Raw genomic sequence first — 19,049 nt, forward strand, 5'->3', positions numbered from 1 at the left:
GGCCACAGCAGTGAGAGGCGGCCCGCGTACCGCAAAAAAAAAAAAAAAAAAAAAAAAGAATGAATTGTACGTGACCTGGCCTCAGAAAAGAAGTTGGACAGTTCTGGGGTTCTAAATGTTGGAACTAAAGGATAGTCTTTTCAGCATTCACATCGGGATGAATGGGCAACAATTGTTTTCCATCCTGACATTCTTTCCCCGGAGATTCAAATTCCTGGAAGAGCGAGTCAGCTGGGTCATTCTGCCCATCCACTTACCAGAAGGTGGAGACAGCAAGCAGCCGAGGAGCATTGTCCTGGTGGATGCTGGGAAGGCAGACACGACAGATGTCACCCCTGACCATGAACTGATGGTGTATTTCTCAGGCTGCCTACTTCCTAGTCTTTCTGGCCTATTTAGCTGTAGGTTGTCTATCAAGAGTACTTTTGATCTTTCAGTGCATGGCTTGGGGTTTTAGTGGACATTCTGGTAACTCTGAATGAGCAACAGGAGGTGACAGGTGGAGCTGTGGACCCCAGAAGGGGAGGCTGCACTCAGAGTGGCTTCATAATGCACTATGGTTAGGAAGCCATAGAGGAGATGGTGCGCTAGCTCAGTGTTTCTGTAACGGAGGTCTCCATTTCTCTGGGGGACTCTCAATGGGAACTTCAAAAATTTGATGTTTCACTTAAATAAGAATCATAAAAAGTGGTCCCTTTATCTACTTGTTCTGGATCATCTGTTGATACTTAACACCATGAGCACTGAGCTCTCTCTTCATTCTTTTTGGTGCATTGGGTTTTCTGAAGCACTGGTTCTGATAGAAATTTGTTAACTGTCATGGTCTAACGAGAGAAAAATAGAAGCAAGCTTAATATAAAAACAACCTTTGCGTCAAGTGCAGACCAAATGATACCACAGAGTGCTGTTTTTAGAAGAGAGAGAAAAGTTTGGGAAATGGTGTTTTCTCATGGCATGTAGCCGCACAGGCATGCTGAATGCAAGGGAAGTTGGGCTGCAGCAGTCAGCACCATGGTCAAATTGAAAGCAGCAATTTAGTTTCACCAAAACAACATAATCCTTTACATGCACTAATGGTATTTTGAGTTTTATTGGCTTTGCAGTTTTGTCTGAGTTTAATTTGTACAATTTTTTTTATAGTGGTATGAGACTACCAGCACAAGATATAGATCTATATATAAATATAAAGTTATTTTGTATTTCTAAATATTTAAGTGAATTATAATAAAAATAACTTTGGTCAGCCCTGGAGGTCCTTGAGGAATATTTTTTTCTTTAAAAGGAAAGTCTCTTAGTCAAGTTTTGGAAATGCTGGTCTGTGGGAGACACTTGCTTTCCCACCCACCCCACCTCCATGGGGGGAGTACACTTCCCCACCCTGGGGGTTGCTGGGCGTGGCCATGTGACTTGCTTTGGCCATGAAAGTAGAGGCTTGAAAGGAGCTGATAGTTTGGCTTGGCCTCTTGTATTCCTCCCGTTCTCTGGGAAAAGACAATGGCTCAGGTGCTGCTGGTCCAAAGAGAATGACAGACATGTAGAGCTGACCTGAATTCAGCTGAGCCCAACCTAGGTTAGCTGAGTCAACCAACAGATGTGTGAGCAAAAAAGAAATGCTTATTGTTGTATAATATTCCGTGGTGGTTTGCGACACAGCGTTGTTGTAGCAATAACTGACTGATAGGATCTAGCACATTGATTAGTTGGCCACATTAGGGTGTATACGCTTGGATTTTAACGAACACTTACTATGGGCCAGTTATTGCTGTAGGTGCTGGGGCTACAGCAGTCCTCAAGACAGACCAAGTCTCAGTCCTTAGAGAGTGCACATTCTAGTGGATGTTCAATAACTTTTGCTCGACTGTTTATGTATCTGATGGATGCTTTGTTTTTTCCCTTTTCCAAAAAGGCACACTAACTGTACTGACATGTTTGGAAAGTGACCATTATCTGGATAGAGGTGATCTTGTCTACATGTGTGATCTTACCTACATATATGTCATATATTGAACAAAAACGTCAGGGAATAACTTGACTATTGATGTTGCCACCATTATCATCAAAACTGCCTTTGTTAAGGCATTTACTTCTCCCAACTCATGTCCAGAAATGTCTAAAAAAGAATATAAAAATGGATGAAAAAATAAGAGCGTCATCACTTTGTCTACCAATTTTGCTCTTGCTTGATTTTGCTTTATGCAAAGTTTTGACTGGGTTCCATAACTAAAAATAATCTCCCTGTGTACGTGAAATTTCATCAGGGTAAATGGCTGTGTGTGTGCTTATATTTATGCATGTCTGAAAATTCTGCCGACTGTGGAGGTCTGTGGCGGCTGCTCTGGAATGAAAACATCATCCTGGGAAGGGAATTTGAATGTAATGTTGAATGCATTTAAAAATATTATTCAAATGATGGAAAAGTTCCGTTTTATGACTTTTGGGACTGTTGGGAATCAGCAGCAAAAATTCACATTTCTTGTTTCATGGAGAGCAGGGCTGAAATGCAGGTATATGTATTCAATTCTCAGAGGCCTTAAAGCTGCAAGGCCCATTTTAGGTTTAACTCCAAGGATGTAAGGCTTACTTGTCCAGGTTAGTCCTAGATAGATATTAACAAGTAGCAGGGAGTTTGAAAAATAATTTATTGCACTTTGGAATGTGGTGAAATTTGGTATTTTTTGCTTTGATGTCCAAGTCCCTTTTGTCTAGGTCTCAAATGTCAGTGGTCTAGGGCAGGCGGGGTAACCCTGTGGACAGTCATGAAGTACTTGAGTGTCTATCAGAGACATGAAAGGTCTTTCTCCATCCACCGTGGGGATCCACTGGTAAGTGGAAGTCTGGTTCGCAGAGAGAAGCTAGTTTCCCCCTCTGCCCATTCTATAGATAGTCCTACTCTTGGCTAGACTTGACTCACCGTAATCTTTGGGATGATGTTCCTTGTTCTTTCTTAGAACCTCTGCTTTGTCTTTTTTGGGGAAGTGGGGAGGGAATGGTTTGCAAGCATGGGGGGTGTGTTATTAGGGTGTGTTTTTTCAGCCATTTAGAAACAATGTTTTATTTCTAGGTTAAGACATGAATGGTTTCTTCTTGATTGAGTTAAGCGCAAAGTACTCAGGACAAGATGTCCAATTGTAATGTGATCTTGTAGGATCTGCTCTCAAGGCTGTTGAATTTCCCGGGCTCTCCGGTAGCCCACTGCTTCCCAGGGCCTGGATGCTTTGGTTGATCTGTTTTAATGATCAGGTTCTGGGTTGCAGTCAAGGTGTTGCAGCGACAGGAAGAAAGGATGAAGCATTGGAGAAACTGAAGCTGAACTGAGTCTGGTTTCATAAGAAAGACCTCCATGTGCTTGGGAAGGGGAAGGAAGGAAATAATTTTTTACCTAATCTCTCCTCCCACAAGGGCCTGGGCCAAGTGATTCTGGCCAGTGCCTGGACTTGCAAGTGAGGTCTCCTTAGACTGACTGTCAGAGAAGGGGTCAGAACCAGAGGCCTGGGGTGAGCCTTCCTTGCCCTAGAGCAGTGGTTCTCAAAGTGTGCTCTCTGACCAGTGTCTTCTGTATTGCTGGGAATTTATTAAAAACATTCCAGATCTGCTGAATCAGACACCCTGGGTGTGAAGCTCCAGACAGGTAGTTCTTTTTTTTTTTTTTTTTTTTTTTTTGTGGTATGCGGGCCTCCCTCTGTTGTGGCCTCTCCCGTCGCGGGGCACAGGCTCCGGACGCGCAGGCTCAGCGGCCATGGCTCACGGGCCCAGCCGCTCCGCGGCATGTGGGATCCTCCCAGACCGGGGCGCGAACCCGGTTCCCCTGCATCGGCAGGCGGACGCGCAACCACTGCGCCACCAGGGAAGCCCCAAGACAGGTAGTTCTAACAAGCCCTCTAAGTTGAAGAATCACAGCCCTAAAAAGAGTATCAGGGATCCCACATCTGTCACCCAGGGTTGGAGGGTGGTTGTCCAGGGCTAATCATGAAAAAAATTTCCCCCTCCTACTCAACAGTTAACACATTTAGCAGAATGGTCACTTTTAAGAGACCACTAAATACTCATTCATTTATGTCCCCTAAGTGTTATACTAGCATGGCAGTGATTCATGGCACATTGCAAACTTAGAAAAATTGGTACTTAGATCATATTTTGATATTTCACTAATAGCTTTACATTTTTATAGCCTGATTTCTTTCATGGTTGCCCTGAATTCTTTCAGAACTCAAGCCTGTGACTTTAGTTTTTTAAATACTCGTTCATCATTCACCCATTCACTCAAATACCGTGGAGCAACTGTTAGGTACTAGACCCCGTGCTCTGCTGTCAAGGATAGGTAGTGTAGGGGTGTGGTGTCTGTTTATAACGATAATCACAATATGCTCAGTTACAGTGAATACAAAGAGATTTGGGAGCAAAGAGGATGGAGTGACGCATCCTCCATCACCCATCCTGAAGTGAGGATGGCCTTTGGGAAATTTTCATGGAGAAGGCAATATTTGAACAGAGACCTAAAGGAACAAAAAACATTTACCAGGTAGTCAAGATAGGTAGGAATGTTCTGGGTGGAGAGAATACATCTGGGACTGTATTTGCTGTAAGAAATTACCATAAACTTGGTAGCTGAAGCAATATAAAATTATGTATTATTCTGTAGATCAGAAGTCTGACATGGGCTAAAATCAAGGTGTTGGCCGAGTCCATTTCTCTCTGGAGGCTCCGGGGGACAATGTGTTTCTGTGTCTTTTCCAGCTAAAGGAGAGGCTGTCTGCCTTCCTTGGTGTGTGGCATGCTTCTAACATCTTCAAAGCCGGCTATGGAGGATGGTATCCTTTTCATGCTGCCACCTATCTGGTGGTCTGCACTCATATGATTAGATTGGACCTACCTACAAAATCTAGAATAATCTACCCCACTCAAGGCTGTTAACCTTATTACATGCGCAAAACCCCTTTGCCACGTCAGGTAACATAGTCTCATGTTCTGAGGATTAGAGCATCTTCGGGGGCCATTATTCTTCCTCCTGCAGGGACAGCATGATGCCTGAGCGTGGAGACTATTTCAGAAAGAACAAGAAAGCCCCGTGCAGCGGTGCTGTGGCCAGGAGTGAGGGAGGAAGTGCTGCTGAGAACGGAAATGGAAACATGCATATGGCAGAATGGAACAGAGATGCTTTCAGCAGAGGCCCAAGTTTAAAAAGTTTTAGTGACTGAGTTAATTCAGTTGCCTACTATTTTAGAAAAATAATTCCTTTCTTTGTAGAAGAAAAAAATGGATGCTGGCCACAGGAACAGATAGAGGTAGGTAGAAAAATTCCATTTCTTCTTTTTCTAGTTTTTCTTACTTTGCTTATCGTCTCACCCACCAGAAGTTTATTAGGTAAGCCACTGTGAATCACAGGAGTTTTGGTACAGTAGACTTGCTTGTCAGTAAAAACTAGCACTGCATTGCTATCTATAGTTAAAAAAAACAACAACTTTATATTCACAGTACCTGAGGGGTATATCCAGGCCAGACAGAGTATCCCTCTGCAATGAAATAACAGTAAATCTTGGTCACCTTCCTTTCTAACCACATTTGACCTGTGTCCTCATTCTTTTAGCTGCTTTCCCAGGTAAAGATGGTATATCGTAAAAGAACTTGCTGACTGTATTAAGGTCCCTAACATTTAAGTCCCTTAGCTGGGAAATCATCTTCCTTAGTGTGCTCTAGAATGCAATTTCAAGTTGTTATCAGCCAACATTTATCGATACTTATGAGCAGTAATGGACTTTAGGTTGGCCATAAACTACACGCCCTCTTCTGATCCAGTCTCCATCAAATGTTTCATTGTATTAAAGCTCACATTTTTACTTGGTCTTCAAGTGCTTCATGCAGCAAAACTGTCTGGAATGTAAGTAACTTATTATTAAAAAATTTTTCCCTTAATACTTCACCACTGAGAAGAGATGAGAGAGAAGAAAATCGGGCAGTGAATGTTAGACAGATCTGAGAAATAAATGTAGATGGTGTGGAGTCAAAAGAAGTAATTTTCACCCAACCTGAGAAGAATAGTAGGTCAGGGTAGGGAGAAACTCATAAATACAAGAGTGTGGGCTTGGAGGACACACTGACTTGAATTTAAATCCTGGCTCATCAAATGTAAAATGAAACAGTTATATTTTTTAACAACTGTTTTAATAACTGGAATTTGAAAATTTTAGCAATACATGTTTGTAACAGGAAAACTGTAGCGTATAGTCAAACTTACTTACACAGAGATAACTTCTGTTAAATATCTAGTTACGCTTTCTTGCGAACCCTCTTCAGTATACTCACAGAGGCTGAGGTCAGAAATTGAGAAATTCTATAAATAACATTCTTTCCTGCATGAGTTTGGAGCTAATTAAGAAAGAGACACAGGAGGCAGACAGATGAAAAAAATTAGCCTCACATCTAAACCCACTTAACCTCAAGTCTAAAGCCAGATTCTTCAATCTAGTTTTTATCAGGCTTTAAGCATGAGGCTCGGTGGGTTTGTGGATTCCTTCCCCGGCATCTGTCACAGGCAGTGCTAGAATATGAGAATGTGTCCACCTCAAAGGCAGAGGGAAGAGGATTGGGGACACACACTCTCTGCGGATATAGGCACATCTGCAGAGAGGAGAGAGCTGAGCCCACTACCCACTGCTGCCCAGCTGTCAGTCAGATAATTCACTGCTTCTTTCAGTAAAGAATAACCCCTCCAGGCAGCCCCTGTCTTCCCTCATGTCGCCCATGAAGGTAGACTTGGCACTTCTTTGCATTCCCTCCACAGAACCCACTTAGATTTTATTGACGATTTCATGATGGAGTCCAGGGATGGGGTGGGAAGTTACATCACATAATCTGTAGGTTTTTTCCATTCAAAAAAAAAAATCCCCATTAGACATTTCACCTCAGTCTCTGATTTTAGCTCATCAGTAACTGAATCTCTTCCCATCCCTTCCACCATTCTTCTTTCCCCTTCCAGATCTTTCCATCTCTCAGTTTTTCCCTTTTCTACGCAAGGTAGGTTTGCATAATCCAACCTTATTTAAACTTGTAAACTCATACCGTTCACCCTGTTCAGCAGAAAAGAAACCCTTTAAGGGTCAAGACTCACTGAAGATTATTTAAATCTAGTAGGGGTTTATAAACAACAAATAATTTTTTCGTATATATGACTGTGAGATATTAAATCTTAAAGGAAAAAGCATAAAATTAAAGCTTCTAAAGGTAACTCTTCATTTTGCTGTGGTGTGGAGAAAATTGGCCAAGTAGTCACAAAGTTCTATACACTGTAGAGTTGCCCAGCATCACCCAGTTTCATGTTTTGTTTCATCTTTTAAACAATGGCCTCTGGGGTGGTCTTGGCTGAATGGCAGACATTCGTGGATCCCAGCGTGGCTTAAATACTGCCCAGGCTATGCCTCATGTCTCCAACAATCCTTATTTGTTTCTTTTTTTTAAGTGTAATCAGAGGGATGACTTACATATAGTGAGTTTGGGAAGAAGAAATTGATATACCAGGGCTGACACGTACCAGACAAGCTTGATAGGCTTTTCCACCCTGAGTGTTTTGATCTATATCGTTCCTCCCCCTTTGAAGCCGAGGAGATTCCTATGAGCTCCCGAGGTGTTGAAGGTCTCGGAGCTCTTGTGTGCTGTTTCTTTCTCTTGTCCTACTTGCTGCAGGTTACCGTGCACTCATTTCAACAAGTACTTCATTTCCATTACTACTTATGAAGGGCCAACCCTATGCAAGCCGCTGTGCAAGGCATTGGGGGTCCAACGTGAACGAGCTCCTGTCTCTTCTCAAAGATCTGCCCGTTTTCACTCCAGCCTTCTTCCAGGCTGTCCCTTGCACTGCTGCCAGAGTGCCTGTTTTAAGCCACAAGGATGGTCTTGTGACGCCTGCACTCCCAACCCCTGCCACTGCCTTTAGGGGCAGGTTAGGTTCCTGAACATGGTCTGCAGGTGACAACCCATGTTCACCCCAGGTACTTCCTCCTGCTTCTTCTCCGTCCTGCTCTTCACCCTGGGCTTCTGTGCTCCTTCCCACTGGCCTCCTTTCAGTTTGTCAGGAATGGCTTTTCCCCTCCACCTTGAGAACTTGGGGTGTGTGTGTTCTCTGCTGGGGGGCTCCTGCTTCTCCCTTTCCCCTGGGTAACTGCTGCCTCATCTGAGGTGGCCACCTCGCAGGGCTCTTGCTGACTAGGTGAAATGTGTCACAGAGCCCCGTGTAGCACTTTGCGGTTGTAGTTTTATATTTGTTTGAGAGATGCTTGTGTCCTCCACTAGACTGAGCTGTCCAGGGGTGGAGTTTGACTGTGCTCGTCATGGTATTCCCAGTGCTCAGTACAGTGTAGGCTCTCAGTGAACATTTGTCAACTGGAGGAATGAATATAGATAGGTTCTTGCCCTCCAGGAATTTACAGTCTAGTAGTCTATGACTCAAACATAAAATTAAAATACGATGTAGTAAGTGCTATCTGTGACAGAGGACATACAGATTACTATGGGAGCACATGGCTGCTACCCCAGACTTTAGGGATGGTAAGGAGGAGGTGGAAGAAGTATATAGTGTGGTGGTTATAAAGCACTGGCTCTGGACCCAAGCAAAGCTATGTTCAAATCCTGGTTTTACCCCTTCTTAGCTGGGTAGCCTTTAGGAAGGTCATTTAACCTTGTCGTACCTCAGTGTCATTATCTGTAAATTGGGTCCAATAATAATACATACTGGAGTCTGAAGACCTGTTCTACTTGGAATGGTGTATTAGTTATCTGTTTATTTATTAAACATTAAAAAATTTTATTTATTTTTAATTTTGGCTGCGCAGGGCTTTCTCTAGTTGCGGCGAGCGGGGGCTACTCTTCGTTGCGGTGCGCGGGCTTCTCATTACAGTGGCTTCTCTTGTTGCAGAGCAGGGGCTCTAGGCGTGTGGGCTTCAGTAGTTGCGGCATGTGGGCTCAGTAGTTGTGGCTTGCAGGCTCTAGAATGTGGGCTCAGTAGTTGTGGCTTGCGGGCTCTAGAGCACAGGCTCAATAGCTATGGCACGCAGGCTTAGTTGCTCTGTGGCATGTAGGATCTTCCCGGACCAGGGCTTGAACCCGTGTCCCCTGCATTGGCAGGCGGATTCTTAACCACTGCACCACCAGGGAAGCCCTGTGTATTAGTTATTTATTGCTGTGCAGCAAACTACCCCAAAAGTTAGAAGCTTAATACAACAAATATCAATACTTGTTATCTTACACAGTTTCTGAGGGTCAGGAATCCAGGAGTGGCTTAGCTGGGTGGTCTGGCTCAGGGTCTCTCATGAGGTTGCAGTTACACTGTTGGGTGGGACTGAAGCCTTGAGTAGGGTTGGAGGATCTACTTCCAAGCTCACTTACATGGCTACCGTCAGGAGGCTTCTGTTGCTTCCCTAATGGGTCTCTTCACAGGGCTGATCATGACCTGGCTTCCTCGAGAATGAGTGATCCAAGAGAAGACAGCCCCAGATGAAAGCTGCAGTCCTTCATAATCTAACCTCAGAAGGGACATACCATCACTTCGGTCATATTCTATTGGTTACAGAGACAAATGGTGGTCAGCCCTGCTCTAATGTGGGGAGAGACTTACACAGAGGTGTGAATACAGGGAGGTGGAGGCCATCTTGGAGACTGGTTACCTGGATGGTCAGATCTCAAGGACACCTGGGATTGGTCTTTGATTTGACCTGCTGAGGTTGCCCTGAAATGTGAGTGGTCAGGCTCAAGCTCACTAGTGAATATTTTCAAGACAAGGTGCACTTATACTATGATAGTGTTGATTTAGAGTTTGTGACAATTTTCACTATTCCCTGCTGATCTGTTCTTCTCACCACCACCAACCAGCCCCGCCTAGAGCCTCTGGGATTGTTTGTTCAGTTGTTCGCTCACTCATCCATCCCTTCTTTCAAAAGTACTCTTAACTGCGTTTATTGATAGTGAATCCTCTTTGAGGGAGGTGTATATTATCCCCATTTCACAGATCTCAAAGCTGGCACTCAAGAATCCAGGTAGACTTCCTCAAGGTCGTGTAGTTATTAAGGGGGCAGCTTCTGAGTTCTGACTCAGGATTGTTTCATCCCAAAGTTCATGGTCTTAAAGCAAACAAAAAGATCATAAGCCCCATTGTTCTTACTAGGGAAGTGACACACGTTCTTTGTAAAAATTTTAGAAAATGAACAACATAGTTACGTCTTTTCACATATTTTATGATGTTATTTTTCCTTTTGGATAATTTCTGAGAAGTGTAATTGGTTAGTTAAAAGGTATACAAAGTGTTAAGGCTTTAAAAATGTATCTGGCATACTGACCTCCCAGAGGAGTACCAAGTTACTCCCTAAAATGTATGTTCTTCATACAAACCTGTATCCAAAAGATAACTAAGGATGTAACGAAAGTCACCTCTGAGTGTTTGTTTTGTGCCTCCTGTGTGCTCATGGGCTCTGTTTTGTTCTACAACAAAAAGAGGTGGGAAAAACGGGGTTCTAATAATAGTTTGGTTTACCACGATCCACTCAGAAATAAAAAGAGAGCCGCAAGAAAGCTGAAAGAGAAATTAGATTTTAGTTTGCTTTTGTTCTATCAACTTTTCAGTGTGCAATTTCAGACAATGGTGTGTTGTGTGTTTAAGAGTAAGATGTGTAGTCCACACCAGCTGATTAACTGATGACTAATCATTTCCTGCTCTTCGTTAATCTGGTGAGAGAATCAATCTAGCCATGTCTGAGTAAATTGATTATTCAACAGAAAGGGATGATTCTATCAAAAGTCCTCATTTGGTACCACTGTATACAGAGTAGAAGTGCCAGGGAGAAGGCAGGCATTTTATTTAGCAAGTCACTTAAAAGGAAAACAATTACATGTGTATTTTTATATCCTTAATAATAGCTAATGTTTAGTAAGCACTTGTTATATGCAGACACTGCTCTAGGGTCTTTCTTCTCTTTCTGTCATTAACGTAGGCTTTTCACTTTGGGGTGTGGGAACAACAGGTGATTTGTAGGTGTCTGGTGAGTGTGAGAAGCTGCTGCTACTGTGGTGGGGAGGGTGCTGGGGGGGGGCGGGCAGTGGGGTCCAGAAGTGTTAGACATGGTTCCGTTGGCTTTTTTCAGCTTATTGTGAATGAATGTAACTTGGGTCTCTCTTGAATGATTTGAGATAGTTTTGAAGCTATCAAGCTAAGTTCAGTTTTTCTTTATAAACTTGGCAATTATTTCTGTCAACTCAACAACGATTCCAGGGGGTTCTGGCTATGCGGTGACACGTGGTTGTTCTTCTGGGGCTGGGCATAGGACGAGGGCACCTTTATCTTTGCTAGATGTCAACTGATTGCACCCCACAGTGGTTGTACAGCATACATTCCCACTAGCAGCATGGGAGGGCTCCCTTTGTCCGCAGATCATCAATTCTTGGTGAACTTTCCGTTTTTTTCCCCAGTCTGATGGATCTGAGGAGATGTGTATTAGTCAGGGTTCTCCAGAGAAACAGAACCAATAGGATGTTCATATACATGGTATATAAATATATATTATATAGATAGATATCGATACACATACATATATATGTATATCTAGCTATCAGTCTATCTCTGTATTGATCTATGTATCTGTGTATCTGTGTAGGTAGGTATGTATGTATGTATGTATGTATCTATCTATCAAGATTGATTTATTTTAAGGAACTGGCTTAGGTATGTGTGACGCTGGCAAGTCTGAAATTTGCATGGCATCCCTGCAGGCTAGAGACACATAGAAATGCTGGTGTTGCACCTGGAGTCCAAAGGCAGTCTGGAGGCAGAATTTCCTCTTTCTTGGAGGACCTCAATTTTTTTCTCTTACAGCCTTCAACTGATTGGATGAGGCCCACCTACATTATGGGGGGTAATCTGCTTTACTTAAAGTCTACTGATTGAAATGTTACTCTCATCTAAAAAATACCTTCACAGTGACATCTAGACTGGTGTTTGACCAAATATATGGGCACTGTGTCCTATTGAAGTTGACACATAAAGTTAGCCATTGCCAGATGTTTTTAAACATTTCTGCCGCTGGGACAATGCCTTGCACATAGTAAGCAAGTTCAGTTGCAAGTACTTTTGGATGAATGTGTGAAAGAATGACCGGAAGAAAGATGTGACTCCGCTAATGTCTTAGTTCATAACCTATAAGAGATGCCATGAGGATGGATGAGAAAATGACAGTTAACATGTTCTAATATCTTAGAAAGCAAGATCTTAAAGAATCTCAGTTTGTGTAAGAATTGCATACTGGTAGAATTGGAAAGGATACAATTTGTATGTGAATAAAGAGTTAAACTTTTGTGAATGCTTTGGTGGGGTCCTTCTATATATTTTACCTTAACTGGTGAATCCAGTTTAAGGTAAACTTTAAGACTGAGAGTCCTTTAAAAAATAGGCATTCATGTATCCGTAATAAATACCTAAAGGAACGAGAGGCCTTTTAAACCCTAAGATATTACTGAGTCAAAGAGAAATGACATCTAACCAACCTGACATGTGTTGGTATTGCCAGGTGGTTAACGATGCCAGCTTCGGAGTTAGACTGCCTGGGTTTGGATTCTGGCTCCAGTGTTTATTAATTTTGTGCCTCAGTTTCCCCCACTGTAGAATGGGGATAACCGTGATCAGCCTCTGGAGTTGCTGTGAAGATTAAATGAATTATATGTGGAAAATGCTTAATCCAGTGCCTGGTGTAGAGTAAGTGGTCAAGCAGTGTTACTCATTAGCACTCTCTTCATATTTATCTTTTAGTATGCTGCTTTTAATAGCCAGTTAAGAGTAGAGACAATATGTTTAAATATCCCAATTTTAAGCATTCAGTATTTAAATCAATATTTAAAATATTAAATTCATATTTCATATTAGTATTTAAATATTTAATATTTTTCAAATAACCAATTTTTAAATAAAGAGGGTACAGTAAATTAGATTTTACAGAAATCAAGATTTCGTCATTGGGTTTGAATTTCATAGCACATATGAAATGAGATTATAACATATATGGTAACTTCTTAAATATACATACCAAGAATTTCTGGGGCATACTGTTCTTTATATTTGTGGGTTGGAAGCTTGTCTCCTTATAGGATTCCACAGATCATTCTAATAGAAGGGTCAGGCTCCTGTTTGTTGTGTGACTATCAAATTTTTTGAGATTTCTTCTAAGGCAAACTATGACTTGTGGGCTAAATCTGGCCTGATACTTGTTTTTGTATGGCCTTTGAGCTAAGAACGGTTTTTACATTTAAAAATCAAAAGAAGGATAATATTTCATGACGTGAAAATTCTATGAAATTAGAATTTCTGTGTCCATAAATAGAGTTTTATTGGAATGCAGCCACACTGATTCCTTTACGGCTTGTCCATAGCTGCGTTCATGGTACAGCTGCAGAGCTGAGTAGTGGCAGCAAGGACTGTATGGCCCACAAAGCCTAAAATATTAACTCCCCGGTCCTTTATAGGAAAAGGTTGCCAGCACCTGTCCAGTTCCAAATGTGGTAAAGCAGAGAGGTCAGATTCAGCTTTGTTCATTTTAGAACCTGTTAGCAAGTGAGGTCAGAGACGGAAGCTTTTAGGTAAAATAAACTTCCTGTATTATGTGTGGATTTAACTACTTTAAGTCATTCTTACCTTCCGAGGTAGCGAAAGTGAGAACATTTAGAGACAGTGGAGCCCTGGATGAGAGAAAGGTAAATGGCTTCAGAGCTGATATCAAAAGGTTGTCGTGGCAGGTGGGCCTGCTACTTAGGCAGTCAAGAGGGATTCTGTGAATAGAGGTCTGTAATCTGTAATTTTTTTAGGCCCAAATGCATTAGATAAAAAGGGCACCCCCCCCCCCGTGGGAGTGTTTTTCCTTTTCTTTTCTGATATTCTTAGGCTGTAATCTTCTCAACTGCTTCATCAAGGTTTATCTGCTGTAATTACTGAGATCTGTGGTACATGCCCCCACCGTGGGAGTGTTTTTCCTTTTCTTTTCTGATATTCTTAGGCTGTAATCTTCTCAACTGCTTCATCAAGGTTTATCTGCTGTAATTACTGAGATCTGTGGTACATGTTATCAACGTGTCAAAAGAACTAAGAAACCCTTTCCTTAAAAATAAGAAAAATCATCTTAAGCTGCCAACCATAAAATGCTTGAAACTTATTTCTTTGTGTAACTTCATAAAAGTGCTTCTGAGAGATTCTTCCTGTTTACCTTGCTGCTGATAAAAATACAGAGAACATTAAATTCAGTTTCTTTCTAGATAGAAAAATTCTGGCAGATAAAATTCTCTGTGGCAAGTTGCAGTTTAGAAAGTTCATTCTTCTGCCCTTTTGAAGACCTACTTTATTTAAATTTTTGTTGAAAATTTTTTTTTAACGTAGCTCCTCATTATTGCTTGGAATGAACACTCTAGAGAAATGATATCTTCAGGAAGTCTCATGTTTTAAAAATATTGAAATATTGGGGCATTGTGTTAACCTGATACACTGTAGTTTGGATTCTGCATGGTGCAGTGTGGTTTTTGACTTCTGTGTTCTGATGGCTTGGTCATGGGCTAAGACTTTTCAAGGCTTTGTTTAGATGATTCCCTTATTTCTTCCAGTTGTCCTATCCCTATAGCCCTTTGGAGTACAGTGCTGTTCAATAAGAGTTTTAACTCAGATGTCGACATAGAGCTCTGCGACATTGGAAAACCAGCAGTTGAGTTACCATATCTAGTTGACAAAAGCAGGAAGAAAATTAAAGAGCAGAGAGCAAGGCTTTATGGTTTGGTTTTGTTTTTTAACATCTTTATTGGAGTATAATTGCTTTACAATGTTGTGTTAGTTGCTGCTGTATAACAAAGTGAATCAGCTATACATATACATATATCCCCATATCTCCTCCCTCTTGAGCCTCCCTCCCATCCACCCTATCCCACCCCTCTAGGTCATCTCCATATATATGTGTTAAGGCTTTATGTTTTTATAACAATGGGAAAAAATGAGTGTAAGTTCTTAAAACTCAACAATAAGAAAACAAACAAGTAAAAAATGGACAAAAGAGCTAACAGATCTAACTTCACCAAAAAAGATATACAGATGGCAAATAAGCATTGGAAAATATGTTCAACATCATATGCCATCAGGGATTGCAAGTTAAAACACAATGAGATACCACTACACACCTAAAATCCAAAACGCTGACAACACCAAACGTTGGCAAGGATGTGAAACAACAGGAACTCTCATTCACTGCTCTTGGGAATGCAAAATGGTACAGCTACTTGGGAAAACAGTTTGGCAGGTTCTTACAAAACTTAACATATTCTTACCGTATAATCCAACAATCACATTCCTTGTTATTTACCTAAATGAATTAAAAACATATGTCCCTCCCAAAACCTGCAGATGAATGTTTATAGCAGCCTTATTTATAATTGTCCGAACTGGAAAGCAACCAAGGTGTTCTTCAGTAGGTGAATGGATAAACTGTGGTACATTCATACAGTGGAATATTATTCAGTGATAAATGCATATTGCTAAATGGAAGAAGCCAATCTGAAAGAGCTATATACTGTATGATTCCAACTATATGACATTCTGGAAAAGGCCAAACTATGGAGACAATAAAAAGGTCAGTGATTTCCAGGGGTTAGAGAGGGATGAATAGGTAGAGCACAGAGGATTTTCAGAGCAGTGAAACTATTCTCTATGATACTATAGTGCTAGATATATGTCATTATACATTTGTCAAAACCCATAGAATATATAACACAAAAAAGTGAACCCTAATGTAAACTATGAGCTTTAGTTAAAAATAACTTATCAGTATTGATGCATCAGTTGTAACAAATGTACCACATTAATGTTGGATGTTAATAGTAGGGGAAATGTATTGTGTGTGGGGTGGAGCAGGAGAGGAGGTGTATATGGGAATTTTGTACTTTCTGCTCAGTTTTTCAGTAAGCCTAAAATTGCTCTAAAAAATGGAGTTATTAATTAAAAACAAACAGTGTATAATAGCAACATCTAGGTCTTTATTTCCCTTCTTGTTGACGCTTATTAATTTTTGAAACTCTCAACCCCGTTTATGGAAGAATAGCAATTCAGCCACTCTTATATATCCAAGAGACATAATTTTTAGAATGTATATTCCCACTGTTGCTCACATTGTACTGAAATACTTGTTGAGTTGAATGGATAAGAATGGGCTAGAAGAATGAATGGAGTAGATTGACAGACCCTTTTTTCCTTAGAATAAAGAAGACTCTTGAAGCTTTGTAAAGTGTTTTAGCAATGATTGGAAAATTGTTTGAATTTATATTCCTTTCAAGTTAGCAATTTAGAGCACAGTTGTGGTAAAAGCAAAAAGATGCAGGGGTAAAGAACCCTCATCTGGTCAGTCTGCCAATATTGGTTGACTGCTACTATGTGCCGGGCCTGGTGCACAGGTATTCAATATAGACAGTGTCCTTCCTGTCAAAGACTAACAGTTTAGTGACTTTGATCATGATATTTGGGGTGGACAATCTTGGTTTTTATTCTAGCCTTGACGCCTATGGCCTGTGAAATCTTGGGTGATTTACCTCAGTTTTTCATTTCTAATATGGCAATAAGGACCATACCTACCATTGACAGACTTGTGAGGATGAATTTAGGCATGTAAAGCACCTCACATAATAAGCATACAAATTATAGATTTGTTTTTCCTTTTATTTCCCTTTGGAATTGAAAGTACAGTAACGCTGTCAAAGGCTCTGCATTTCTTTATCCTCTTTAACTTAACTCACCCTCTATAACCAGCTCCAGGAACACAGGAAGGAAAAAGTGGGTTAGAGGCAGCTGTGAACTGAAGGGTAAGTGACAACCAGGTTCTTTTCTCTAACTGCCTGATCTGATAAAGACAAAGCCTCACTCCTTAGAAAATCCCCATAGAAGTTATTGTTTCAAGTTAGAAAGTGTGCGTGAGTGTGTGTGTGTGTGTGTGTGTGTGTGATTATTGTGATTATTTTTCTTCTCCAGATAGTGAGAAGAAAGTACATAATGAGACAAAACCCGCAAAAAAATTCAAAGCACACTTAAAACTTTCACACACACACACACACACACACACACGCACAAATTCAGTTCAACTGCAAGTAAATGACAACAGGCAGTCCTTCATTTATAAAGATTTCCCACGTTGACATGAAAGAACATACTTATAGAGCCAAGTGGCCACTTTTCTTTATTGGTTTCCTCCTTTCTGGTAGTGGAGGGGCCCACTAGCCCCCCAGTCCAGTTTTGAGTGGTCAGCAGCCGCAGTGGACAGAAGAGGCCATTCAGAGAGGACCTGGCAGGGAAGCCGTGTCTGAATTAGTGCTGGATGGGGAGAAGGACACTCATGCACTCCCCAAAATGAGTTCTTGGGCTATGTGGCTTTCTCCTCAGAGAACTGCCTTTACTGAGTTGTATTTTCCTGCAATATTGTCTGCGTTTTTGGAGGAAGAGAGATGAGAATTACATGAGCAGCCCATGTCTTTAGTGAAAACTGCACACCAATTTGATTGATTTCATTGTCTAGAAAAAAAACAAAGAGCAACAGATTCTGTGTATAACCTAATACCTCTACATTTTTATTAATTAGTTAATAACAATAATACATTATTATTATTATTCTGCCTTAGCTAGAAAGTGTTAGTCAGTCCTCTGTCTCAGAAATTGGGTGCTTAAAATCTTTAGCCCATTAATTTTTTTTCAAGTGACCTCTGCTCTTTATGATCCTTAAATGTCTTAATCTGTAAGCCCCCTCAAATCCTCTCAGAAGCAGACAAGAAGAAAACCTTAAGTAAATGTAAAAATAGTAACATATCCTCAAGTGGGAAAAGAGTCTCCAAACCATAAATGCAATTTGAATTCTAGTTCACCTCTTGATCTCAAACCTTTTATTTAAATCACAGAGACATTTGTTTTTAGAACTGAAAAAGTCCTCACTCAAGAGAATTTTCCTTTCTTTAGAGGCCAGTCTGGGGCACTAAGTAGAGGAAATTTTTAAAAGGATAGAGAAAAAGTCATTTATTCGCCAGTCTTTTGCACAGCTCTTTTTCCTTTGCATTGAAATTAAAAGCAGACACACCCATGTCCAGTGGCTGTCGCGTGGGAAGGGATCCAGCTCTTCTGCTCTGTGCTCTGGAGGTAGACCTGGGTTAGAATCTCAGTTTCGTGACTTATTGGCTGTGATCTCAGTTTTTTCAATCAAAAGCGGGGAAGAATAATGATAGTTCTTACCAGGTAGAATTGTTGTGAGAAGTAAATTGCATAATGTATATAAAAAGGGCTTAGGCTAATGCCTGGCCCCTGATAAATGTTCAATAAATGGCACCTTTTGTTATCATTTTCTTTATCATCAGGATCATTAGTATGTACTATGGATAACTGTTCTAGATCTGCACTAATAGAGCAGCTACTGTCCACCTGTGACTCTTTAAATTTAAATTAATTAAAATAAACTAAAAGTAAAAATTCAGTTCCTCAGTTGCATTAGCCACATTTCAATGGCTCAGTGCCACATGTGGCTAGTGGCTGCCGTATTGGATAGTTCTGTGGAAACTTTTCATCATCCAAGTAAGTTCTATTGCTGCGCTGCAGGATACCCGATGGCATTATAAACTCATAAGCCAAGGGTTGTCTTTCAGATATCAGATAATTAATGATTTACACCATGTCTGATATGACCTCTATAACATTAAAAAAAACAACTCATTGTGAGATGAATCAGAATGAAGCTACAACAATAATAAAAAATGTGGCCAGAGGGTTAAATGTTTCTTTACCTGGTACAACTTTTTGGACAGTGGAAGGCATTGCAGTCACTCTTCTAGTCACTCTTCTAAAAGCAAGATTAATAGCAGCACTGCTTATTTATGAAGTATCAAGAATAATTTTTATCACATAGGCTAGATTATTTGGGGGAGTGGATTATATAATTTTTTTTTTTTTTTTTTCTGTGGTATGCGGGCCTCCCTCTGTTGTGGCCTCTCCCATTGCGGAGCACAGGCTCCGGACGCGCAGGCTC

The 19,049-nt window shown here is 40.9% G+C and overlaps 1 protein-coding gene across 4 annotated transcripts in view; it reads left to right on the forward strand.

The window, feature by feature from the left end:
• NCALD (neurocalcin delta) overlaps window positions 1–19,049 on the forward strand; it is a 458,484-nt gene that overhangs the window by 96,625 nt on the left and 342,810 nt on the right. The window contains exon 1 of one of the 4 annotated variants that reach the window (XM_028500449.2): window positions 5,248–5,282. The exons of the other annotated variants lie outside the window; for them this stretch is intronic. The gene's annotated coding sequence lies outside the window, so the exon portion shown is untranslated. Of the gene's footprint in view, window positions 1–5,247; window positions 5,283–19,049 lie in introns of those variants that run through there. 4 annotated transcript variants of the gene reach the window in all.

Source organism: Physeter macrocephalus, chromosome 15, assembly GCF_002837175.3.
Source record: "Physeter macrocephalus isolate SW-GA chromosome 15, ASM283717v5, whole genome shotgun sequence".
Classification (NCBI taxonomy): Eukaryota; Metazoa; Chordata; class Mammalia; order Artiodactyla; family Physeteridae; genus Physeter; species Physeter macrocephalus.